The sequence below is a fragment of the Anoplophora glabripennis genome, unplaced genomic scaffold (assembly GCF_000390285.2).
Source record: "Anoplophora glabripennis isolate ALB-LARVAE unplaced genomic scaffold, Agla_2.0 scaffold351, whole genome shotgun sequence".
NCBI lineage: Eukaryota > Metazoa > Arthropoda > Insecta > Coleoptera > Cerambycidae > Anoplophora > Anoplophora glabripennis.
In genome coordinates, this window is record NW_019416442.1 from 438267 (window position 1) to 449886 (window position 11620).

At 33.1% G+C, this 11620-nt stretch overlaps 1 protein-coding gene across 1 annotated transcript in view; it reads right to left on the bottom strand.

Moving 5' to 3' along the window:
• The window catches only part of LOC108912143, a 106271-nt gene that overhangs the window by 84517 nt on the left and 10134 nt on the right, over positions 1-11620 (bottom strand). The gene's annotated exons all lie outside the window — the stretch shown is intronic.

Below are 11620 nucleotides of genomic sequence, written 5' to 3' on the forward strand. Positions count from 1 at the left end.
TTTGAAAATCGATTCATTATTTTAGAAAATATGCAGCTTTGAAAATACGAACAATATTTTTGACGAGAAATGCGAAAGTCGATTTAATTTTACTTCAAAACTTACGGTATTAGTCAAGTAAATGCTGAAAATGTTGTCCGCCAACTTGCATACAATGATACAGGTTGTCTTCAAACCGTTGTCGAACATTCTGGAGCACTTGCGGTGATATCGCGACATACATTTATGATTCATCCTCGCAGATCTTCCAAGGTATCAGGTGGAGTGCTGTAAACTTTGCTTTTAATGTGACCCCAGAGAAAGAAATCTAAAGGATTTAAGTCGGGTGACCGAGGGGGCCACTCAATTGCACCTCTTCCTCCTATCCAGCGTCCTGGAAACGTCTCATTTAGGTAATTGCGCACATTGAGCGAGTAATGTGGAGGAGCTCCGTCTTGCTGGAAATTCAGTTCGTGTTCATTGTAAGCAGGGTCGTCCTCTATGATGACATTTTCTAGTAAATCCAAGTACATATCGCCTGTCAAATTTCCAGGAAGGAAAAAAGGACCTACAATGGAATTTCCAAAAATACCTGCCCATACATTCAACTTCTGGGGGTGTTGGGAGTGTGTCTCATGGAAAATCCTTGGATTGGTATCAGCCCAGTAACGACAATTATGGCGATTCACTAAACCATTCAAGAAGAACGTACACTCGTCCGAAAAACACACATTAAAGAGGAAATTATCGTTTATCGCTCGTTCAGTCATTATTTCGCAAAATTGCGAACGACGATCAAAATCGTCTTCATTTAGCTCTTGCACTAGCCGAATCTTATAAGGATGGAATTTGTATTTTTTTAATATTCGTTGGGCACTTGTACGACTCACTCCTATCGCAGTAGCCAATTGCATTGTACTCAGCGTACTATCCATTACCACTTGCCCCAATACCTCTATTTCCGTAGGTTCATTTAGTTCATGTAGTAGTTATTTTAGTAGTAGGATTTTCAACCTGCCTCTTTTTGTTATGAACGGAGCCAGTTTCGCGAAAGGCCATCAATTCGCGAACAATTTTTCCAGACGCATGTTTCTCAGGATGCCGTTGGTTGAACAGTTCGGCGACTCGATTTCCGCATTCATTGTTTTTGAAAAAAAGCTTAATAATTTCTACTCTTTCTGGAATTGAGTACACCATAATTAATCAATTTAAAAGACTCGGCAGTATTGCTACTCTTCAACTACAAGTCACAAGACAGTTATCTAGCAACTTCTTGTGGCCTACCTAAATACGAAACAAAAAGCGTACAATTTTTTGCTCACCAAAATCAGGCTAAAGAATTCGCAAATCAGAAAAAAAAACAGCGAATTATTTTGAAGGAATTTACCAAGCTAATACCGTAAGTTTTGAAGTAAAATTAAATCGATTTTCGCATTTCTCGTCAAAAATATTGTTCGTATTTTCAAAGCTGCATATTTTCTAAAATAATGGATCAATTTTCAAAAAGTAAGAATTGATGTATAGAGAATTAAAAGCCCTTTCTAATGACCCCTCACTTGACCCATTCCCATTTAAAAAAATTCTCTAAAGGCTATGTGTCCCAGACTTCATTATCTAAATATAATATTAGTTTTCACTAAAATATACAGTACAAGAACCCTTGCAAGGATCATCCAAGAAAGCGAATAAAACCTAGCTGGCGGTGATCACTTCACCTAAAATATTTTTGATCTACCACTTGCTGCGGCTTGTATTGTCTTTGAAAGTAACTTTGTTCTAGTGAATCCAGCTCTAATATGCCTGGACATTGCTTTAAGATGTCTGATGACTGAATTGAAATGAATTCAAAATGGCAATATAGAAAAGTAAATTTACTTATTCATTTATTTTTAATGAGATTCCACCACCACGTTCAGTGCAATTGTAATAACTTTTTTCAAAATTATTATCAAAAGAAGTATACATATATATATTATCCATACTAAATATCTAGATATCATAAATTGTATAATCATATGCCATCGTGCAGATTCAATCCAAAGTAGTAAGTGTTCAATATCATTAACTTCTGTCATACACATTTTTTAAAATAATCTCGGAAATAAGTCTAAAGGGTTAAAGTCAGGAGGACCAGAAGGCCATGAAATAAGATGTAAAAATTATGTAAAAATTATATTTATTGACACATCGAAAGGTACTTTTGCAGAGAAGAGAAAGCAGGTAAGTGAAAAAATTATTTGCGTCCAAAGGTTCAGTAGCATTTTGTTTACATTCAACGTATATTTGTATATCAATATATATCCACAAATTCATGATTACTCTAAATACACGCCATAGTAAAAAGCACTAGCTTCTAGTAATCAATTATAATTGATTACTACAATTTTACCCATATTAAAATGCAAAATCTATATCTAAAAGTATTCCCACAATTTTATTCGGTACGAAGCTGGCAATATTCCATATACTCCTGTTGCTGAGTGCGACACAACGCTTCCGTAGACTTTAAAAATTGACCCGTTACACATTATAAAAGGGTTTCTCTTTGTCAAACGTTTGTTGTAGGCGTACAAAGTATGTACATCTTCCCTGCTAGAAATTTAATTATAGAGGCCTAACTCTACATGAGGCGGATGTTCGCTCAAAGGGAAATATAATATTGAAAGCTTTTTAAATTTAATGATGTTGACGTGAAGCTAACGCGCGTCCGGCTCGACCCGCAAAATATTACAAAATATGTGTGTAATAGAGTATTTCGGAAGAACTAAATGTATAGAACCTGTAGAGTGGAACAGTAGTGTAAATATTAGTGGACCAAAAGCTGGTACGATGGTACTGGCGCAAAAATATTTGGTGCAAATCTTAGATTCATAAGATTTATATTACTGGGAAGCAGAACAACTGTTTTCCAATCTGAAATACATGACATTGAGTTCTGTCTATGGAATTTAGAAGGGAATATAAAGAGAAAAAAACCTTATCTATTCTGATAACCAATAGACCAGGAAATATGCATGCATAATTCTTCGGTCAGGCTGATTTTTTGTGATCAGATAGTAAAAATAGTGTAGAATAATATGTACCGTATCCGCACCCTGAAAGAGGTGGGCGACATTGTTTAAAAGTTGATCAAACATTCGCGTTTTTCGACTGTAACTTTTTTCTGACGGTTCTACAGAGAAATGGTAAATTTCTTTTTTGTTCGCATTTAAAAGATCTACAAAACGACGTCTCGAGCGTCAAAAAATCAATCCGGTCAAAAGTTACTTGCGAAAAAACGCCAATTATGCCATTTTAAATAAACAATAAAAAATCGCGATGTTATCACCGAGACTTCTTCGGATAACACTCAATCATTCCTCACCGCAGACCAATAATTTATGCGAAATCCGGAATCCGTAAGTGGATTATTTCCCGAGTTATGGCATTATAAACAAATTAGCTAATTAACGGATCTGAGCGGTAATTTTTTTATTGATAGATTTAACAAAAAGCTATCGAGTTCCATTGTTCGTTCTCAAAAAAATGCATTTTTATAGCGAAGGGAAATTATTTAAAAAATTTCCTTAGTTGCAAAATTAAATACGCCCTTAATTTATAATTTTTTAGTATTTTAATACATGTACTAAAAGAGCATAAAAGAACTTCGATTTGAAAAAAGATGAGATAACACAAATGGGCGCCAAAGCATGAAACATTAATATGTAATGAAGAAGCAGATACTCTAGCAAGAAAAGGATCTACAGGAAGTCCTGAACCTGGCACTATAACTGCGTTGTTGGAACAACAACAAGTAGCATTGAAATCACACCAAAATAAAAGAGCGGCAAATCGATTGAGTGTTTTGTAACAACTTTTATCAAATTAGATTATATAACCAGTGATATTAATTATTGCAGATGAAATTTAATATATAAAAATCAAACATAAAATAACATGCATATTAATTTAAAGAACATTGTAGCAATATACATAAATTTGATATCCATTCGTACACGGACTGAACCGGCCTGACCTAAAACTGTTTCCACTTTCGTGCCCGTATTTATTAAATTTGTGATGCATATTCAAGATATATCACATATTTGCATAATCCGAGTCCCAAAAACTCTGTTTATAAAATTTGAAATACGATGACAGATTATTGTAATAAATATTTAGGTAGGTATCCACATGTGATAGGAATTTTTAATTAATCATGCGCATATTAAAGGAAATCCTTTAGTGATTCCAAAAGTATATGACGACGCAGATTGCAAATGATAATTTGAGTGCCTGTTTTAGTATAAATGATAACCTCGACTACTATTTGTATTAAATGCAATATTTTTTTATATTATATTGGAATTTCATATTGGATAACTTAAGACATTATAGATTTCTACTTTTTTAATTTAAATTATCTTTTTGGTTATTGATTCTTTAATGTAAATCGTGTCAAGAAAATTTTAAGATTAACTTTTACAATAATCTTGTGTAACATATAAAAAATTCGACTCAAAAAATGTCACTGGTTTCACTCAATTTGGTGTAGACAGAAATTGACTGAAAATTCCGTCAACCTTTAAACAGAGCACAATTTCTGTCACTTCCTTTAAATATGTATGTTGAGAATATCCAAACAAATACTAACACATACCATTTTTCCTTCTTTGATACTAAACGTGCCTAACAAGCCTTTAATAAGATTCCTAAGAAACTAATTTTTGAACACGTTTCTCCCATTAACTTTTTTCTTCGGATAATATTATTCTTATAACGCCTGGAGCGTTGTCTGAATATTTTCGTGCCTAAAAACAATTAAATTTCGTTCTAGAATAGAATAACTTTTACAGCGAAGTTAGTATGATTTATTATGATAATTAATTTTTTTTTCCAAGATTCATAAATATACAAATATAGTGTTCATATTGCTTTGTGTAAATAAATTTAATAATGTAATGTTCAGGGCGGACCAAAGTCGACAACTTTGTTGGGTTTATCCTATTTCTCGAAAAGATAGAATAATAAAAGTAGGTTAGACATCATAGGCTTGATTTCTAACAAATGAGAAATTAGGCGGATTAACGGAGCCTAATGTCCTTTTCAAACGCTACCTTTATTTGAAAAATGTAAAATTTCGATAACTTGCACTTTGTGACTATGAGTTTCAAATGCCTATGATATTCCTTTCACGAACCATTTTCAGTTTACAGTTACTTTTAGCATAAATACATATTTTCACTGCGTATTTCCAGTGACAGGCAACAAACAACTTTTTACTGTAATTAGAAACAAAAAAAAAACAATTTCTGCTATGTAATAATTATCAGTTAACGCCCATTTGCCCAGTTATGTAGCTAAATAAGGTCCAACCACATTAAACCACTGAATGATTTCGATGACAAATTACCACCGAGGCCGACAAAAACTAATTCATTTCACATGAAGCGAGTTTATCCAGGTTATTGTGAAATTTCCATTTGTGCCTCGCGCAATGATCGTCGAATTTGTTTGTGGGAAACTTTTCGAGTTCGACACAATAGACAGAGTTATGGACGCTATAAATGTCTGTATTTGTATAGCGAAGCTTTCGAACATGATAAATTTTGTAGCAGGAGAATAATGATCATCAGTTACACATACATTGTTATACTCTAATTATCTTTGTATGCACAAAAGCAATGTTGAGTACCTTGAAATGTTACTTAACAAATGTATTCATTTCGAAAACATAAAATTCGACTCACTTATCTTTTACCTTCGCTGAATTTAAGCTGAGTTTTATGGTAACCGAAATTTCCGAGGTTATAAATATTTTTTTCAGATCAAATATTTTCTTGCAAAAAATATATGTTCTACTACCCTATACCAGGGGTCGGCAAACCGCGGCTCGCGAGCCGCATGCGGCTCTTTCAAGAGACAATTGCGGCTCTTCAAGTTCCTCTAAAAATTAAAAGTTAAAGCGGACAGACAAGCAGCACACGGGTACACATAAAGACGCGCATAAACTTCCGTATTCGATTTAAATTTGAAATAAAATGTAAAAGCAGAAATAAAAATTCGTGGCTCTTTGAAATCCATGAAATTGATATTTCTATTGCAGATGGCTCTTCCGGCTTAAAATTTTGCCAACCCCTGCCCTATACAGTATGCAAAATATGTATATAATATTTTTCATATTATTTTAAAATAATTTATGTAAGTATAAAAGGTACTTATTATTGTCACTACACTACAAGTAACAAAAACATAATTTTCATTTCTTTCAAGTTAATTCAAGTTATATACTATACTAACTTTTTCTTCATCTAGAATCCTTTCGCATGATTTCCAGATAAATGTTAAAATGTTACTAGTTGCTACTCATATCTACGTAGTGGTGAAATTTATACTGCTGACATTGCCTTCCTATCAATCTGCAATTATTCAGTATTTGTTTTTAAATTAAATTCTTGAAGAATTTTTATATGACTAATTTTGAATAATTTATACCCAAATTTGAATTAAATAGTCCAATTCTTTTATATAACACGAATGGTAGTTAATATACAAGGTGTCCTAGAATATGTGGGCAATCTCTCGGATTTATACAAGGGACGTTAAAATAACATGACAAGTCCATATAAAAATGTTCAAATAAATCCGAGATATTGCCCACATATTCTGGGACACCCTGTATATCTAAATATACCTATTCGATAATTTAGATTTAGTGTGATTTAGAATGAAAGACTTTTTCTCTAATATATTGAATTTACTAACTTTTTTTGAAATTTCTTATTAATTTCTATCTATCCCAGTTATTTAGTTGAAATTGAGTTGACCATATTATTTTGACGATTATTTAAAATAATATGACATTCCTGTATCTCCTGTTAACGTGTCTGCAGACATTATCTTAAGAATTTAGCTGAAAATAATTACGTACTGAGTTATTCAAAGTAGCACTCCTTCTCAAATTCCCTGTGCATATTTAATAGTATTAAAATTAATTGCTTTTTTATGTAGACAAACCCATTAAATTCTTTATAATATAATTGGATAGTATTTTGAGAGTCTACATACTTTGATATATTATAATCCAAAAATAAATTGTAATGGAATAAAGTAAATTAAAAAAATTGTTTGTCAGAACCTAAAAGCACTACAAATATGGATAAATTGTCTGAAACTTTAATGTACCTATGTCTGTAACAAATTCAGTTTGTAGTTACGACCAGTTACATTACAGTTTGTTACATAATTTTAAATGTTAAATAGTACCACATACTTATTGTTTTTCAAAATCTCTTCTTTCTGTATACAACTATATTTGTTTCATCATCATTAATTTGTACAGTATTTTATTTCATTTACGGACTTTGCTTAATGGATAAAATCAAGATGGCCATGGAATCAGTATATATTTATTCTACAGTGAATTATATTTTTTTAATTTCTTTGATCCCAAATACATTTCCTAAAATTGCAACCTTTACTATTATTTCTTTGTGAAAATTATTACTGGTTTTAACAAATCATACTTTCCAAAAAATTTAAGGAATTTTCATTTTTATTTTTTTATTTTCTATTTTCTGTTTTCTAATGCAAGTAATGTTTAACCGAATATAAAACTATTTACATAGTCACATAGTCTCGAAATGTTACAGCGATTTCAATTATGTAAAAATATAAACTATGTTCAATTAAAAAACTAACTTCTTAGCGGTCACACTTTCTTACTTCATTCGGTATATTTGAAATAAAATTTAAAATAGAGTATTTTTTGTCTTCTCGTTTTTTCCTTTTTTTTTGTATCTCAAATACTATTATACTCTAACATTGATGTGATTGATCTAACATGGACCACTTTATGTCCCAGCGCATTCGCCATTTATTAAAATTGCAGTGATATAAAAACGTAATAATTATTTTATAAAACTAACTACACTTTACAAAATTTTCATCAACCCTGCAAGCAATCTCGGATTTCAATTAAGATTTAAAACAAAACCACATGTACGTCCACTTCTACCTTTTCTATTACATGCCTGAAATAAAAAAAAACCGTGAATGAAACTTTCCCAGCTGCGACCGATCACACCATATGCTGAGAAGTGAAGTGAAGTGAATTCGAGGCGTGGGGTGGGATCTGGTGGAAAGTGTGACTGGGAATGTTTTCTTTACATCCTCTTTCCTACTTGCGGACGAACTCGCTACATATTTTTTATCTTCTCAAATATTTTTCTTACATACGTTGTTTTTTGAGCCACACTCAATATTTAAGTAGCTGTTTTAGGATAATCTAAATAATCCCTAATAAAAACTCTCGAAAATAATGAAGATCTGATTATGTGGCGGTTTATTCGTAGTGAAAAAAATATTGGGATGACGTAGATGTGTTTGAGAAATACAGTTTCGGAAAAAAATTTATAATGTAATAAAGTAGGTAAATTAAGGAACATTTGATCTCTTATAGTGTCAACATTTTTTGATATCACAAAAAACAATTACTGCCATAAAATATATGAAATATAGTAGAATAACCGTTTATAAAATTACACTTGGAGCATTTGAAATTCTTTATACGGAGTCATTTATTAGTGTGACGAAGAATAATAGCTCCACTATATTTAGGTGACAAAAAAATTATGGTATATGACACTTTTGTGGAGAACCCACAATAAACCTTCTAGAATTCTGTAACAACAGTGAATCCAGTTTTGAATATTTTGGAAGGCAAAAAAGTTGCAAGCGAAAATTACTATTACAAAGTTCATCCCCTAAAGTATGTCTCCGTATACAAAAAATTGCTGCAAGCACATACGTTTGCAGATAATCAGAAACTGCAGCTATACACCAAATTTGAGTGAAATCATTTCAACTGTTTCCTTGTATCAAATTAAGAAAAAAACACCGAATTTCTTTGTAATATTTAGGTCTTGAACACAGGACTTTTTTCATTAATTTATGATGTAGTATCCACCGTTAAAATTTTGCCGAATGCTTTGATAACTCCCCGTAGAAGTAGAGGAGTTAAAGAATATTAAAAAAGTGTACAAAACGAAATAACAAAATACATATTATTTGTACTACAATGAGCAAAATTTTATGACGAATTTAATATGTAAAAAAATTATACTAAATAAATTCAGTCAGTAAGAAAAAATTTTGTCATACAGTTTTTCTATTTAACTTTTATATTTTTATCTAACAGAGCTAGTCTTCTTTATCACAATAAATCCACCGCCCTATATCTAAATGCCTTCTTAATAATGAAAGATTAATTCAAACAATCCGATTATCCTAGCTAGCTTAAAGCTTAAAGTTTTCCAGAAATTGCTATCTGGGGATCCTTTTTCTAAAGGAACACTTGCAAAGTAAAGTGCTGCAATTGCTGGATGCATTCTAATATAATGGACGAACACAGTTACGGATAAAACTTTAAAACATATTTACTGAATTAAGACAATGATACCTTTAAAGGTCATTTACTTTATTTAGATTAGGTTATACATTTTGAACTATTGTTAGAAACTAATACAAGAAAAGAGTCCACGATGGGGAAAATGTATGCTTTTGCCAACTTCTCTGGAAACACGATTCACTTTAAAGTTAAAAAAATTATGAGAAATTGGTCCTTTATTTCGTAGATATTTAAAAAAAATTTAAAATGTTTCTGTTTGATTTGTTAACAATACAGGGTGTAAGAAGTTTGACTGCCATTATTTCAGCATGAGATATATGAACAAAAAAGTTGTATATTACAGAGGCGTAAGATTAACAATTTAAAAAATATAGTGAGTATTAATATTGGGGAGTTTCATCACAACGTGACAACAGCGCTTAACCTAATGTTACACAGCTGATGGACACCACGTGTACATGTGGCATACTTTTTCTACGGAATAACAAAAATGTAAAAAATTGGTGGAAAATTGGGATGTCTTATTAAAAACTGTAAATGTTCTGCTTAACATCCCAACGTCTGTGAATAAATAATAATAAATAACTGGTGACAGTTTAGTTGTTTGTTTTGAAGTTTTGCTAAAAATTCCACAGCTATCCTCGCAAGAAATTACATGATTTTAGGTGATTACACAAAAAATAGTAGATAACTTAAAAACTAGAAGACCCGGTGTTACAAATTTTCAAAATTCAAATCGAAGTAGTCTCTGAAATAATCCCAATGGGCCGTCACCGTGAGACACCCTGTATATGTGTTTACTGGGTAGAATGTAGCTGTGAAGTTAACACAAAACAAGTAATTGTTGTATTTTATAGTACGCGAAGCACAAAGGCTCCATCTATCGCGCTGACTTCAACTGTGCCATTCAAATGGCTACTACTGTACCTGGCAAATTTTAGCAGGTCGCTACCACCTAGCTGTTGTACTGGGTGTCGCGAATTTAATTCAATGCCGGTAGGGGCAAATAGCCCTCGGAGTAGTTGGTTTTCGCGGCACTGACGACTTACGTTGTATTTTATGTTTATATGTAATTACTACCCTATTGTTACGACCACGTATAAAAACAAGCCAAAGGCACATATTTGAAAACCGAGGGTTATTTGGCTGAGATAAAAAAAATCCACAGTTAACGTTTATAAAACCCGCGTCCCCCGCGGCATAAAAAAAAGCAAATAACACCGAATTTTGTCCACCGCGTACGGTATCACAAAGAACGGCGTCTGAAACACCCTCCGCAGAATTTATGTAACCTCTAATGTCTCATACTCGATGAGGGTTAAGCGCGTCAAAAATCAGATTAGGGTTTATACCGCTCATGTCTGCCGATTCTGCCACTACCGCCACAGTAGCAATCTGATTGCCATCAGAGAACGCCATTCACCGTGCCTCTATCAACGGCTCTCCTTCATTACATCAGCGTAGCGCAGCTCTGAATGCAGATAAGGGAAAACGCTTACGCCAGCCGCCGTACGGTCGGTTGCAATAGATTGCCGAGAGCTGTAATAAAATTTGCTTTGTTTCACGACGAAGCCGCGGCGAAAATGCCATTTGCGATTTGCGCTCAAACTATCAGTATAACTGATTTTGTGAAATGTCAGATAGTAATGTGTCAGCGAGATAAAACTGCCACTAGCTAACAGAAAACTAAGAGGGTTGTTTATAGTCTCTGTGCCGCAGTCTTATTAAATAATAATTCTATCAGGGGTGTTCCCGACGATGAGTGACTAGCCCTCAAAACGTACGTTATTTTTCAACATGTAACTCTCCTTGTAACTCTATACACTTCTCCCAGCAATGCTCCCATCTCTGTAACCCGTCCAAATAGTATTCGGCGTTTTCTCTGCAAAATAATTGTTCACGAAGGTGATTGCCTCTTCATTTGACGAAAATCTCTGTCCTCCGAGCGCAATTTTTAGATGACGGAACAAAAAGAAGTCGCTTGGGGCTAGATCTGGTGAGTAAGGCGGATGGTCAAGCAGTTCAAACCGTAATTCGTGGATTTTCGCCATGGCAACCGCTGAGGTGTGAGACGGTGCGTTGTCTTGGTGAAACAGGATTTTCTTTTTCTGCAAATGTGGCCGTTTTTCCGCAAGTTCTGCCTTCAGCTTGTCAAGCAATGATGCGTAATGCTCCTGTAATAGTTTTTCCTTTTTGAAGATAATCGATTAAAATAACTCCATGACTATCCCAAAAAACAGTCGCCATCACTTT